Genomic DNA, 13,564 nt, shown 5'->3' on the forward strand with positions numbered 1-13,564 from the left:
TGTGCATAGATGAGATGATGTATGTCCCTGTGGTTGTGTTGGTGTGACAGTGGGATTGGATACGCATTGAGTGCTGTTGTGCATTAGCAGAAATGTTTGTGGACGTGCTGTCGTTGTATGCAACAGTGTAACACTGTGTGGTTGCATCACTATGATTGTGTCTGCAATGCGTCTGTGACGGTGGAATTGTGTGTGTGTACCATCATGGTTGTGTGTGTGCACAAAACTTCACATCCTTGGGATTATCTAGGCCACTCTGTGCCTCAGTGGAATTGTGAGATTTTGTGTGGTATGTTTGCGTCACTGTGATAGTGTGTGCCTGAGTGCTTTGCTGTGTGGCAAGGGGAAAATGTGTGTGCCTGTCACTGCTAATGGGTATGTTTGGACAATGCTGTGTATAGCAGGACACGCTTGTCATTGTACTGGAAATGTTGTGAGTCTGTGGGACTGTGTGTTACTGAGAGTATGTACATCAGTGCAGTGCTGTGTGTCCTGATTTTGTGTGTCGTTGTGATTGTGTTTGTCAGTGTGGTGTGTGTCCATGGGACTGTGCCTTTGTTAATAAGGTTATGTGTCTGTGCAGTCTTGTGTCACTGTGATTGAATGAGTCATTGTGATTGTGTGTATCACTGCGATAATGTGTGTGCCATGACCTCTGGCATTGTGTGTGCCACTTATATTGTGTGCTCTAGGGTCTAAGTCGTGAAGAATGCATGGGTCTGGGCAACACTGGGTTTCAGTGTGCTGTGTGTTAGGGTAATGTTGTGTGTCATTGTGATTGTGGATCTGGGCAGTGTTGTGTGTCCTGGAACTGCGAGTGTGTCCCTGAGATTTTGTGCGTCTGCGATGCTGTGTGTCTCTGCGTGTTCCTGGGGCCGCGTGTGTATGACACGATGTGTGTCTCTGTAATTGTGTGCGTATAGGGGGCAGGCGATGCTGCGTGTCCCTGGGACAGGGTAAGTGTGTGAGCCACTGTGATTGTGTGGCCGCGTGCTTCGCTGGGTGTCGGGGGAAGGTGCATCTCTAGGCCTCCTGCCCGAGAACAGCGACGCTGCTCTCTGATTGGCTGCGGCCTCGCCAGTGAGAAGCTTCCGAATCCTGCGGTAACTTGGTAACTCGGAACTCGGCCGCCGCCGCCGCCGCCGTGGTGGGGATGGGGGGGTAGGGAGGGGCCCCGCCTATATCCCGCAGGGCCCGCCCCTGCAGGCGACCCTAACCCCGAGTGCCCCTCCCGATCGCCCTCACCCCACCGCTCCCCAAACTCACCTCGGTCTCTGCAGCACTGACTCCCTCTCCCTCTCCTTCCCCATCTCGGCCACTCGCTAGGACTCTCTCCGCCTCTGTCTTCCCCGTTTGTTTCTCCCTATGTGTGTGTCCTCGTTTGTCTCTTTCTCTTTTTGTCTCTGTCTCCCACCTCCCCAGCTCTGTCTCTCCCTGTCTCTCCCCTACCTCTGTCTCTCCTTGATCTCTCTCTCCCCCCCATCTCTCTCTTCCTGTCTCTGTCCCTCCTGAGACTTTCTCGGGCTCTCTCTCTGTCTCCCCCTCCTCTGCCTCAGTCTCCCCATCTTTGCGTCTTCCCACGTCTTGGCTCTGCCTCCCTCCCTTCCCCGTCCCCTTTCTCTCTCACTCCCACACCAAGCTCAGAATTCACTTTTCATTCTGCGGAAGCCCGAGGACCGACCATTTGCTACTTCACCCTCGCCCCTCCCCGCAAACCCAGGCAGGCTTCAGCCAGCAGGCCCCACGCAGGGCAGACTTCAGGAAGGACTTCCCTCCCTGGTTCAGCACTGGAGTTTTATCGCTCGGGCCAGGCAGAGCCCCGGAGGCCCCGTGGCTTCCGGAGGCGCCCGGGCGGGATGAGCTCACTGCAAGTTGGCTTGGATTTCATCAGCTTCCTCCGCCGGAGTTGCCCCCGTTCCTCATCCCGCGCGGGCCGAGCCGGTGAATCCGCTGGGCGCCTGCTGCCTCCGAGCGGCGAAAGGAGGAAGCGCAGGCTCCGGCGTAAAAACCCAACCTTTGCAGTTAACGATGTCACCAGCTCACGAGTGCGGCAAATAGGAATCCATTTCATCCTCACAGCAACCCCAGGAGACAGAGACAATTTTCTATCCCATTTACAACTGGGAAACTGAGGTCAGAGCCTTGAGGTCGGCCGCCTGAGGTCACATATAGGGTCATAAAGGGTGAATGGAGCCCTTTAGAGGTTCACATGTGAGAAGGGAATGCTAGTAATCACCCAGATGTCTGCGGTCATTTCTTCTTTTTGTTTTTAAGATTTTTTTTTGATGTGGGCCATTTTTAAAGTCTTTATTGAATTTGCTACAGTACTGCTTCTGTTTTATGTCTTGGCTCTTGGCTGCCAGGCATGTGGGCTCCTGGCTCCCCGACCTGGGACAGAACCCTCCCCCCCCCCCCCCCCCCCGCAACGTTGGAAGGTTAAGTCTTAACCACTGGACCACCAGGGAAGTCCTTCATTTATTCGTATATTCAGCAAAGATTTGACTTTCTATGCCAGGCACTGTTACAGGCGCTGGGGACACAGGAGTGAAGAAAACAGACAAAAACCCCTGCCTTCCTGGGGCTGATACTCTAATCTGGAGGAGATAGGCAATGGATAATAAAATTAACAATACAAAGTGAGTCTCAAAGTAGATAAAAGAAGCAGGGAAGGTGGACCGAGAGTGTTGAGAGTGATCTTAATCACCACAGTGACCAGGGAAGATCTTCCAGAGAAAGTGATACTGGAAGGAAGAGCCCAAAGGAGGTGCCCCTGCAGAGGGAAAGGCAGGTACAAAGGTCCTAAGGCAAGAGTGGACATGTCCAGAAGAAACAGGAGCGTCTGTGGGGCTGGAAGGGCGTGAGTAAAGAGAGAGGGTGAAGTCCATACAAGATTAGATCGTGGTGAGGACTTTACTTTTTACTCGGCGTCAGGTGGCAGCCACTGGAGAGTTCCCAGCAGAGACGGGAGGTGAGCTGACGTCGTTCTTAAGGCGCCCCCTGGCGGCCAAATGGGAAACAGGTTGTAGGGTTGTGGGCGGAGCGAGCAGAGAGCCCCGGGAGGATGCGACAGGTTGGGATGGTGGAGATTGGACCAGAGTGGGTCCTGTGGAGTCAGGCTGAACGTGGAGCCGATAGGATTTGCCGAGGCACTGGGTGTGGATGTGTGGGAAAGAGGGATTTAGAGGGTTTTGTCCTGAGCATCTGGAAGGATAAAAAGACGGGGATGATAATAATATCATTATAATGGTAATTCCCACATTCTGTGCACCTACTATGTGCCAAACTCGGTGACAACTCACCACTTTAACACCCGTCCTGGTTAAATCCTTCTGACCATCCTGAGAAGCCAGAGGTGGAGGGGGCCAGTGTAGCATTCTGGATTTATTGAGATTTTATTTTGAAAGTAGAATCTACATGATTTACTCAGTAGCTATGTGTGGATTTGATGGATAATAACAATAATAGCTTACACATAGAGTGTGTGTCTGGAACTGTTCTCAGCACTTTAACTGTATCATCTTATTTAATCCTCACAGCCTGCCATCATTAGCACCATTTTACATACGTGGAAACCGAGGCAAGAAGGATTAAGTATCTTGTCTAAGCACAACTAGTAATTACAAACACTTATTATAGAGGTGTTAGTGTGGGCTCTAGGAATTAGAAGGATAGCTTTGGGTTCAAATCCCAGCTGGATGTATGACCTTAAACAGCTCACAAGGACTCCGGGTTTTGGTATCCTGCTTTATAAAATGGAGATTGCAAGAGTACCATTTTCACCAGGACTTGGGAATGAATTGCTGAGGAACAAAAGAGAACCACAGAGAGACTTCACTGGCGGTCCAATGGTCAGTGCATTGGATTGCCATGCTTCCAATGCATCAATGCAGGGGGATGTGGGTTCGATCTCTGGTCCGGGAACTAAGATTCCTCATGCAACACGACAAGACAAAACAAACAAACAAAAAACAAAACTCAGCAGCAAGAAAGACATATGTTAGTACAGACTCCTTTTGGGGCTTCTCAGGTGGCGCTAGTGGTAAAGAACCTATCTGCCAGTGCATAAGAGATGCAGGTTCGATTCCTGGGTTGGGAAGATCTCCTGGAGGAGTGCATGGCAACGCACTCCAGTATTCTTGCCTGGAGAATCCCACGGACAGAGGAGCCTCGAGAGCTACGGTTCACAGGGTCACAAAGAGTCAGACGCGACTGAAGCGACTTAGCAGGCACACACAGACTCTCTTTAAGGCCTGGGGCTACAGAGACACGATCTTAAAACAATCCTGATAAAACAAATATTCAGTCAGTCACCTCAGAGGGCCTACAAGGTGTCGTGGCCAGAGGGCAAAAGAACAAGATAAGCCCAAAGGGCCTCAGAACGCAGGAACGGAAAGCAGCAGACCCTTCCTGCCTTTCCCTCCAGGTTGCAGCTGATGCAGAATATCTGAGCCCTTTTTGTCTAAAGGTATCTGTCCTGTGCTTCTTCCCCATATAAGGAAAGTATACATACCTCATCCAATCAGCAAAGGACTCGCAAGCTGTCTAGCCCATTCTTTCGTTCCCTGGTTATAAAAACAGGCAAATGACCCATATTCCTTATCGCGCTCCCTTGAGCTGGCCTGCTGTTCTAAGTGTCTCCCACTCTGATAAATTCTATTCTCCTCTTGTTCTGCCTCCTGTCTGAAAATTCTTTTCAGGGACCACAACACAAGGTTTGAGTCTTGCGAGGACTCCTCCAGGTAGGACTCCCTGGTTGCCTCCTTGCTTCCCCAGGCTCATAGGAGCTCTGTCTTGTCTGTAGCTCTGCCTGCGCAGCTTGTGTCAGGGAATATGCCTCCCAGTGCCTCTTACTGGGCCTGGATGGGCCTACCTCAGCCTTCCTTTCTATCTTACAGCTGGGAATGGAGCCACCATATTCCCTCTCTTCACCCGGGACACGGCACTATTCACTTGGCTTGCCCCCACGTTTCACTCTGATCTCTACTGAAATCGCCTTCTCCAAGAAGCCTTCCAGGACCATCTTTGTCCCCTCACTCTGCCTTATTTTGCTCCACAGCTCTCCTTTTACATATTCATTTGTTTAGCTAGTTACAGTCTGTTTTCTTTAGTTGAAAGTCACCGCCATGGCGGCAGGGACATAACTGTACCTTCGACTTTCCATTTCACAAATTGAAAAAAAAAAACAGATCAAGGCTCCTCCGCAAAGCAGGTTTCATGGTTCAAGGACTATTTGTTGAATGAATGCGTCTGGGGTGGAAAGCGGAGCGGAATGCGCCACACCGCCCCCTGGTGGCGAGTGAGAAACTCGCACCGCGGAAGTACCCTGCAGGCTGTCCCAATTTTCTACAGACGTTCAGGCCTTCTGTTATTACCTGTGTACTAATACTAGGACGTAACTCCATTTCACGTTAAACACCAAGTATTGTTTACGATTATTTTTTGAACTTTCAAATTTTACTTTTAAAATGCTTTAAAACGTTGCTTCAACTGAGGCATAACTTCCATACTTTTGTAAAGCTCACAAATCCCACACGTGAAACTCCATGTAATGCGTACACTCTGCCCAGGGTCCGAGATGGGGGATGCAAGACACAGACATTACCCCTAGGAGCTTCCCTCAGGCCCCGTCTAGTCACTTCCCCCGGGGGAACCATTATCCTGAATGCTAACAGCAGAGATTAGTGTTGGCTTTTCCAGAACTTCAGACAAACGGCACCATGCATGTGTGCCCCTTGTTGTCTGTCTGGCTCTTGTCGCTTGGCTTCATGTCTGTGGCATTCATCATGTCGCTGTGCATCATCGGAGGCCGTTTGTTTTCTGTTTCCTTTTTGGCTGCGCCTCGCTGGCACGTGGGATCTTATTTCCCTGGCCAGGGATCGAACTCACAACCCCTGCATTGAAAGCGCAGAACCTTAACCACTGGACCACCGGGGATGTCCCCGTTTTCGTTTTCGTATAGTATTCCCTGGTGGGAAAACACCACAGTGTGACTATCCCCTTCGCTGACAGGCATTTGAGTTGCTTCCGGTTGGGGATTGGGTTAGTCTACTTAGGGCTGCCAGAAGAAAATAGCACAGACTGGATGGCCTAAACAACAGATACTTATTTTTTTCAGAGTTCTCAGACATCCGGATGTCTGAGATCCAGGTCCAGGTGGGGTTGATTTCTTCTGAGGCCTCTCTCGGTTGGTAGAGGGCCACTTTCTCTCTGTGGGTTCCAGTGGTCTTCTCTGTGTGTGTCTTAACCTCTTCTCATTCACTTTTTTGGCCTCAGCACAGGGCATGTGGGCTCTTAGATCCCCTACCAAGTATTGAACCCACACTCCCTGCATTGGACATGCCAAGTCTTAACCACTAGATAGCTGTGAAGTTCCCCTAATCTGCTTTTCTTTTAAGAATACCAGTCATATTAAGTGATCTCATATTCACTTAACTACCTCGGCAAAGAGCCGAGAGACACGTAATCTGTCTCAGTGAGGTCACACGCTGGGGTCCTGAGGTGGGGGTTAAGACTTCAAGATACACATTTTGCGGTGATACAAATCAGCCCCTAAGAGGGTCTATTATGTAAAAGCTGCTATGAACATTCTGATTCGTGGCATATCTTTTGGGGCTCACATGTATGCGGAGCATGTGTTCTCAGTTGCTTCAATTGTGTCCGACTCTTGCAACCCCATGGGTTCTAGCCCACCAGGCTCCTCTGTCCATGGGATTCTCCAGGCAAGAACACTGGCGTGGGTTGTCCTGCTTGACCGCAGACTAGGTCAGGTGCTCCTCAAGGCTGACCCTGCCAAGGAGGGCTTCCTTGCTTCCCTTTTTTGTAAATTATTTATTTATTTGGCTGCACTGAGTCTTAGTTGGGGCACATGGGATCTTTCATCTTAGTTTCGGCATGCAGGATCTAGTTCCCTGACCAGGAATCAAACCCAGTCCCTTTGCACTGGGAATGGGGAGTCTTAGCCACTGGACCACCGGGGAAGTCCCAAAGGAGGGCTTCCTGGAGGAGGTGACATCAGAGCTGAGCTCTGAAGGATGAAGACGACTTAGTGGAAGAGGCTGTGAAGGGTGTTCCAAGCAAGAGGAATGGCTTATTTCCAAGGCTCAGATGAGGGAGAGCATGTTATTTTCAAGGAGCTAAAAATATTGTTCTGTATGGCTAGAGGAGTGTTTCTCAGCATCAGTTCTATTGACTTTCGGGGCTGGATAAGTCTTTGTTGTGAGGGCTCTTCTGTTCATTGGAGGATGTTCTACAGGTTCCTGGCCTCGACCCAACAGATGCTAGGGGGACCCTTTCCTTAATCTTCTCTAATCCAAGATGATCTGGGCTCCACCTCCTTGCTGTAACCACATTGGCAAGGCCCCTTTATTTCAAATAAGGTCACAGTCTGGGGTTTTAGTTGTGATAACCAAAAATGTCTCCAGACATTGTCAAATGTCACCTGGGGGGCAAAATCGTCCCTGTTGAGAACCAGGAGGTAAAACCGTGGAGGGTGAGGATGGCAGAAAGGGAAAGAGGAGGCCCGAGAGGTCAGCAGAGGGCTGGGCACCCTCAAGTCTGCTCTTTCCGCCTGAGGGACTCTATGAAAGATGGGCCATATGGAGGCTGGCCAGCCTGGGGACTGGGTTCAAATTCTGACCCCACCACTGCAGTGACTGGATTGTGGTGTCCAAGATAGGTCCACTTGGAACCTCAAAACGTGACCTTATTGGACTTCCCTGGTGGTGCAGTGTATGAGAATCCATCTGCCCACACAGGGGACACAGGTTCGATCCCTGGTCCGGGAAGATCCCACGCAACAGAGGAAGTAATCCCGTGTGCCACAACTACTGAAGCCCGTGCGCCTGGAGCCTGTGCTCTGCAAACAAGAAAAGCCACCACGATAAGAAGCCTGTGCACTGCAACTAGAGAGTAGCCCCCACTCAACTAGAGAAAAGCCCGTACACAGCAACGGAGACCCAGTGCAACAAAAAATAAAACAAGAATAAGTACATTTAAGAAATGTGAATTTACTGGGAATAAGGGTCTTTTCAGATGTAGTGAAATTTAGGAACTCAAGCTGAGATCATTCAGGATTAGGGTGGGGCCTGAATTGAATGACAGGTGTCCTTATAAGAGACAGACAAGGAGAAGATACAGAGAAATCCAGAAAGGAAGTCCTGGTGAAGGCTGAGGTGGAGACTGGAGCCATGGGTCTGTAAGCCAAGGGGAATACTTGCCGGCAGCCTCCAGAGGCTGGGACAGAAGCAGGGCTTCCAGAAGGAAGCATCTCTGCTGACACCTTGATTTCAGACCTCTGGCCACCAGAACTGCGAAAGAATGTATGTCTGCTATTTTGAGTCATGCTGTTTGTGGTCATTTGTTACCCGACACCAACCCAGCCGCTCAGCAGCTGTGACACCGTGGATGGAGAAGCCTCACTGCCCTGTCTTCTTTTTCTGTAAAATGGGTATAAACAAGGCACCCACCTTTTAGGACTATGACGCAGATGAAAAGAGAGTATCCTTTTAATCAATAAGTTAGCAAACATTTGTGACATGTTCATAGATCATCAGCTGGCCTGTTATGTCGTCAGTGGTATTACACGTAACAGAAATATAATCAAACCCCAGTCTCCCACATCGTAGGCAGAGTCTTTACCAACTGAGTCACCAGGGAAGCCCAACAGAAATATAATAGTGGCAGTTAAATGCACTTAATGTGTTCTGGGGACAGGTTTTTTTTTTTTTTTTTTTAATTTATTTAGCTGCGCTGGGTCTTTGTTGCAGCACATGGGATCTTCGCTCTTTGACGCAGCTTGTGGGATCTTTTAGCTGTGGCACGTGAACTCTTAGCTGTGGCATGTGGGATCTAGTTCCCTGACCAGGGATCAAATCCCAGCCTCCTGCATTGACATTATGGAGTTTTAGCCACTGGACCACTAGGGAAGTTCCTGGTTGCAGTGCTAAGTGCCTCTTGCTGCTATCAAACAACACATGTGTATTCTCTTACCATTCTGGGAGTCAGAGATGCAAAGTCTATTTCACTGGACCAAAATCAAGGTGTCGGCGGGACCACACTCCTTGCAAGGCTTGCGGGGAGAATTGCTCACTAACCGTTTCCAGCTGCTGTTCCAGCTGTGGTCTGTGCATTCTCTGACTTCTGGTTCCTTCCTCCCTCTTCAATATGAGCAGTGGCTGCTGCTGCTGCTGCTAATTCACTTCAGTCGTGTCTGACTCTGTGCGACCCCATAGACGGCAGCCCACCAGGTTCCCCCGTCCCTGGGATTCTCCAGGCAAGAACACTAGAGTGGGTTGCCATTTCCTTCTCCAATGCATGAAAGTGAAAAGTGAAAGCGAAGTCGCTCAGTCATGTCCGACTCTTAGCGACCGCATGGACTGCAGCCCACCAGGCTCCTCTGTCCATGGGATTTTCCAGGCAAGAGTACTGGAGTGGGGTGCCATTGCCTTCTCCCATGAGCAGCGGAGCATTTGCTTTATCGGCATGTGACCTTCTTCCTTGTCAAATCTCCCTCTGCTTCCCCCTCTTTTATTTGAAAAATGTAATTAAATTAATTATTTTAATTCCTTGGTCATCCCGTGTGGCATATGTGGGGGTCTAGTTCCCTGACCAAGGATTGGACCTGGGCCTCCTGCACTGGCAGCATGCAGTGTGAGCCACTGGACCACCAGGGAAGATCCTGCTTCCTTCTTCTGAGGACCCTTGTGATTGGCATTGGATCCACCCTGATGGTGGATGGTGCAGGGTTCTCTCTCTATCTCAGGTTTCTTGACATGATCATATCAGCAAAGTCCCTTTTGCCACATAACATAATGTTCTCAGGCTCCAGGGATCAGAAGGTGGGTATCTTTGGGAACCACTATTTATATGAGATCCTTGGTGGCTCAGTGGTAAAGAATCCACCTGCAGTGCAGGAGATGCAGGTTCGATCCCTGGGCTGGAAAGATCCGTTGGAGGAGGAAATGGCAACTCACTCCAGTAGTCTTGCCTGGGAAATCCCATGGACAGAGGAGCCTGGCAGGTTACAGTCCACAGGGTCACAAACAGTTGGACATGACTTAGCAACTAAATTACGACTACTATTCAGCTTGCAACACCCCCTGGCCGGTAGCCCACTGGGGTGGGCACTTTATTTGTCACTCTACAGATGAGGACCCTAGGGTTCAGAGAAGTTAAGTGACTTCCTTGTGGTCCCACAGCTCAAGTGGCAGAGCAGGGATTTGAACCTAGACAACCCGGTCTCAGAGCCAAGATATCACTTGTTCTCCTCACTGTCTCTCTGGGGTCAGGCAGCCTCAGGTTCAAATTCCAGGTCGGCTGCTGATCAGCTGGATGACTGGGGGCCAGCACCACCAGCTGAGTCGTCATGTCTAACGTGTGTGTGAACACACTACTCCAGATAAAAGTGATAAACAATAAGTGTCTACTGTAGAGCACCGGGAACTGTATTCAATATCTTGTAATAACGTATAACGGAAAAGAATCCAAAAAAAGGACACATAGGTATGAGTACTTATGCTAGGTTGCTTTAGTTGTCTCCACCTCTGTACGAGCCCATGGACTGCAGCCCACCGGGCTCCTGTGTTCATGGGATTCTCCAGGCTAGAATACTGGAGTGGGTTGCCATTCCCTTCTCCAAGGAATCTTCCTGACCCAGGGATCGAACTTGGGTCTCCTGCATTGGAGATGGATTCTTTACCAATCTGAGCCACCAGGGACATCCACTTTATATCAACATATATACACAACGGAATCACTTTGCTCACCTGAAACTAACACAACATTGTAAATCAACTATACTTCAATTAAAAATTAAAAGAAAAAAAAATAGAGACGTCTCTAATGGTCCAGTGGTTAAGACTCTGAACTTCTACAGCAGGGGGCGTGGGTTCGAGCCCTAGCTATGGAGCTCAGATCCCACAAACCCCAGCAGTGCAGTCAAAAGAAATAAAACTAAATAAAAAATTTATTTAATAAAAATATAAAATGGGAGTGAGAATGCTCACCTCTTTGACTGGCTGGGTGGGGCAAAGGGATCAAGACCATGTGGGGCCTAAACCCGTGGCTTTGCTTCAGGCAGCGACCCAGGCACTGGAAGCTTTGTGGACCTTTGAGTTCTTCTTACTGGGCCTCTGTGCTCTCCTCTGTAAAGTGGAGACGATAAAGAATTCCCTTCATTGCCCGGAGTTCTGGTGAAGATGCTGAGTTTCTCAAGGAGGGATTCTCAAGGTCTGGCTCACTCTTACATCTCATCTTCTCATCCCCAGTAGACATACCAAAAGTGCTCAGTTTCCCTTTTGAAAAATAATTAATTTTTGGCTGTGCTGGGACCTCATTGCTGCGTGGGCTTTGCTTCAGTTGCAGTGATCGGGGGCTACTCTTTAGATGCGGTGCACGGGCTTCTCATTGCAGTGGCTGCTCTTGTTGCGGAGCACGGGCTCCAGGGCGAGTGGGCTTCAGGAGTTGTGGTTCACGGGCTTAGTTGCTCAGAGGTGTGTGGGATCTTCCAGGATCAGGGATCAAACCTGTGTGTCCGGCACTGGCAGGCGGATTCGTTATCATGGAGCCACCAAGGAAGCCTGAAGTCTCACTTTTCAATCAGAGAGTGGCCAAACTACACTGAGACAGACTCTTTGGCTGTGATATTGGCAAAGATCAATGAGTGAGAATACCCCTGTCTGTGAGGCTGCCAGGGGACCGTGCACCACTGTCCTGCCTGGAAAAGTGGAAGTGAGCACTAGGCCTTTCCTGAGTGGCCACCATCAGAGGTGGCTTTCCTGTGAAACGGAGGATGTGCAAGCCTCCGGGTCCCCCCTTTCCACAGCTTTGCCCAACACCCTGGGAGGTGCCCTTGAGGTCTTGTACATTTTTTTTAAGGCTGTGGGATCTTAATTCGCTGACCAGGGATCGAACCCTGCCCCCAGCAGTGAAAGCGCCAAGCCCTAACCACTGGACCACCAGGGAATTTCCTACTCCTTTTTTTCAGGAGGGTTTCCAACTGGTATAAACTTCAGGTTCTACAAACCCTGGGTCCACCTCTTTTCATTCTTTTTTCCCCTGGAAAATAAAAATGGGAATTAACCTGTGATTCAGCAATCTGCTTTCCTAGAAGACAGAAGAATGGTTTCCATTTATTGAGAACTTACAATATTTCAGGCCAAGCACTGGGTGTCTATTAATTCATGAATCCATTGAATTCTGCACAACAAACAGTAGGATGGTGTTATGATCTCCGTTTACAGATGGAGAAGATGAAGGCCAGAGAAGTTTCCTATGCGTGTTGCCCAAGATCACACAGTTGGTAAATGACAGAGCCAGGATTCAGAGCCAGATTTTCTGGCTTCAGAGTCAACAGCCTTAATCATGACATTAGGAGCCCTTTTTTGAACAAGATCACAGATCCTGTGATCACATCAAGCTATGTGCCTATAGAAATTCAGTGCCGCATTGTTGGCAACCTCCCCAGTTGGAAACAACTCGAACATCCACGAGACCAGTTGGACTAAATTATGGCTCATCTATAGGGCAGAATTTCACATGGCAGTTTAAAAGGCAGTCAACCATCCATGGCTAACTTCAAGGTATAGAATTTCAGTGCATACGTTCTGTTTCATAAACAAGGAAGAAAATAATAGTACTAGCCAAGATTCAGTCAGGGACTTCCCTGGTGGTCCAGTGGTGAGGACTCCTCGATCTCACTGCCAAGGGTTGGGTTCAGTTCCTGGTCAGGGACCTAAATTCCAACCCCCTGCCCCCAAAATCACTCATTTATTAAATAAATAGATTTTGAGAGACTCTTATGTATGAAGCACTGTTGGAGGTACTGGAGACATAACACAGACAATATAGTCGAGAAAAAAGTCAGTAAACAGTCAATCCTATAGGAAATCAACCTTCAGTATTTACTGGAAGGACTGATGCTGAAGCTGAAGCTCCAACTCTTTGGCCACCTGATGCGAGGAACTGACTCATTGGAAAAAACCCTGATGCTGGATAAGATTGAAGGCAGAAGGAGAAGAAGATGACTGAGGATGAGATAGCTGGATGCCATCAGTGATTCAATAGATATGAGTTTCAGCAAACTCCAGGAGATAGTGAAGGACAGGGAAACCTGGGGTGCTGCAGTCCATGGAGTTGCAAAGAGTCGGACATGACTTAGAGACTGAACAAGAAGACAATAAAGTGAAACATGGTAGTTTAGAGGATAAACAGTAAGATAGAGAAATAAAATTGAAAGAGAAAAGGATGAGAGATTTTGAAATTTTCAAACGAGTGGTTTCAAGGAAGACCTCTAAGAAGAGGCGACAATTGAACGCACAACTGAAGCAGGTAATGCAGTGATTTGGAAGGTATTTGAAAATTTTTTATTTATCTATTTATTTCTGTGGCTGTGCCTCGAGGCTTGTGGGATCTTAGTTCCTGATCAGAGATTGAACGTGGGCCCCATCAGTGAAAACACCCAGTCCTACCCACTGGCCCACCAGGGAATTCTTGGGGAATTTTAACAGAATTAAATTGTATGTGTAGAGAAGGTCTCTGAAAGGCTGTTAATGATAACCATATAGGG

The sequence above is a fragment of the Bos indicus genome, chromosome 18 (assembly GCF_029378745.1).
Source record: "Bos indicus isolate NIAB-ARS_2022 breed Sahiwal x Tharparkar chromosome 18, NIAB-ARS_B.indTharparkar_mat_pri_1.0, whole genome shotgun sequence".
NCBI classification, from domain to species: domain Eukaryota; kingdom Metazoa; phylum Chordata; class Mammalia; order Artiodactyla; family Bovidae; genus Bos; species Bos indicus.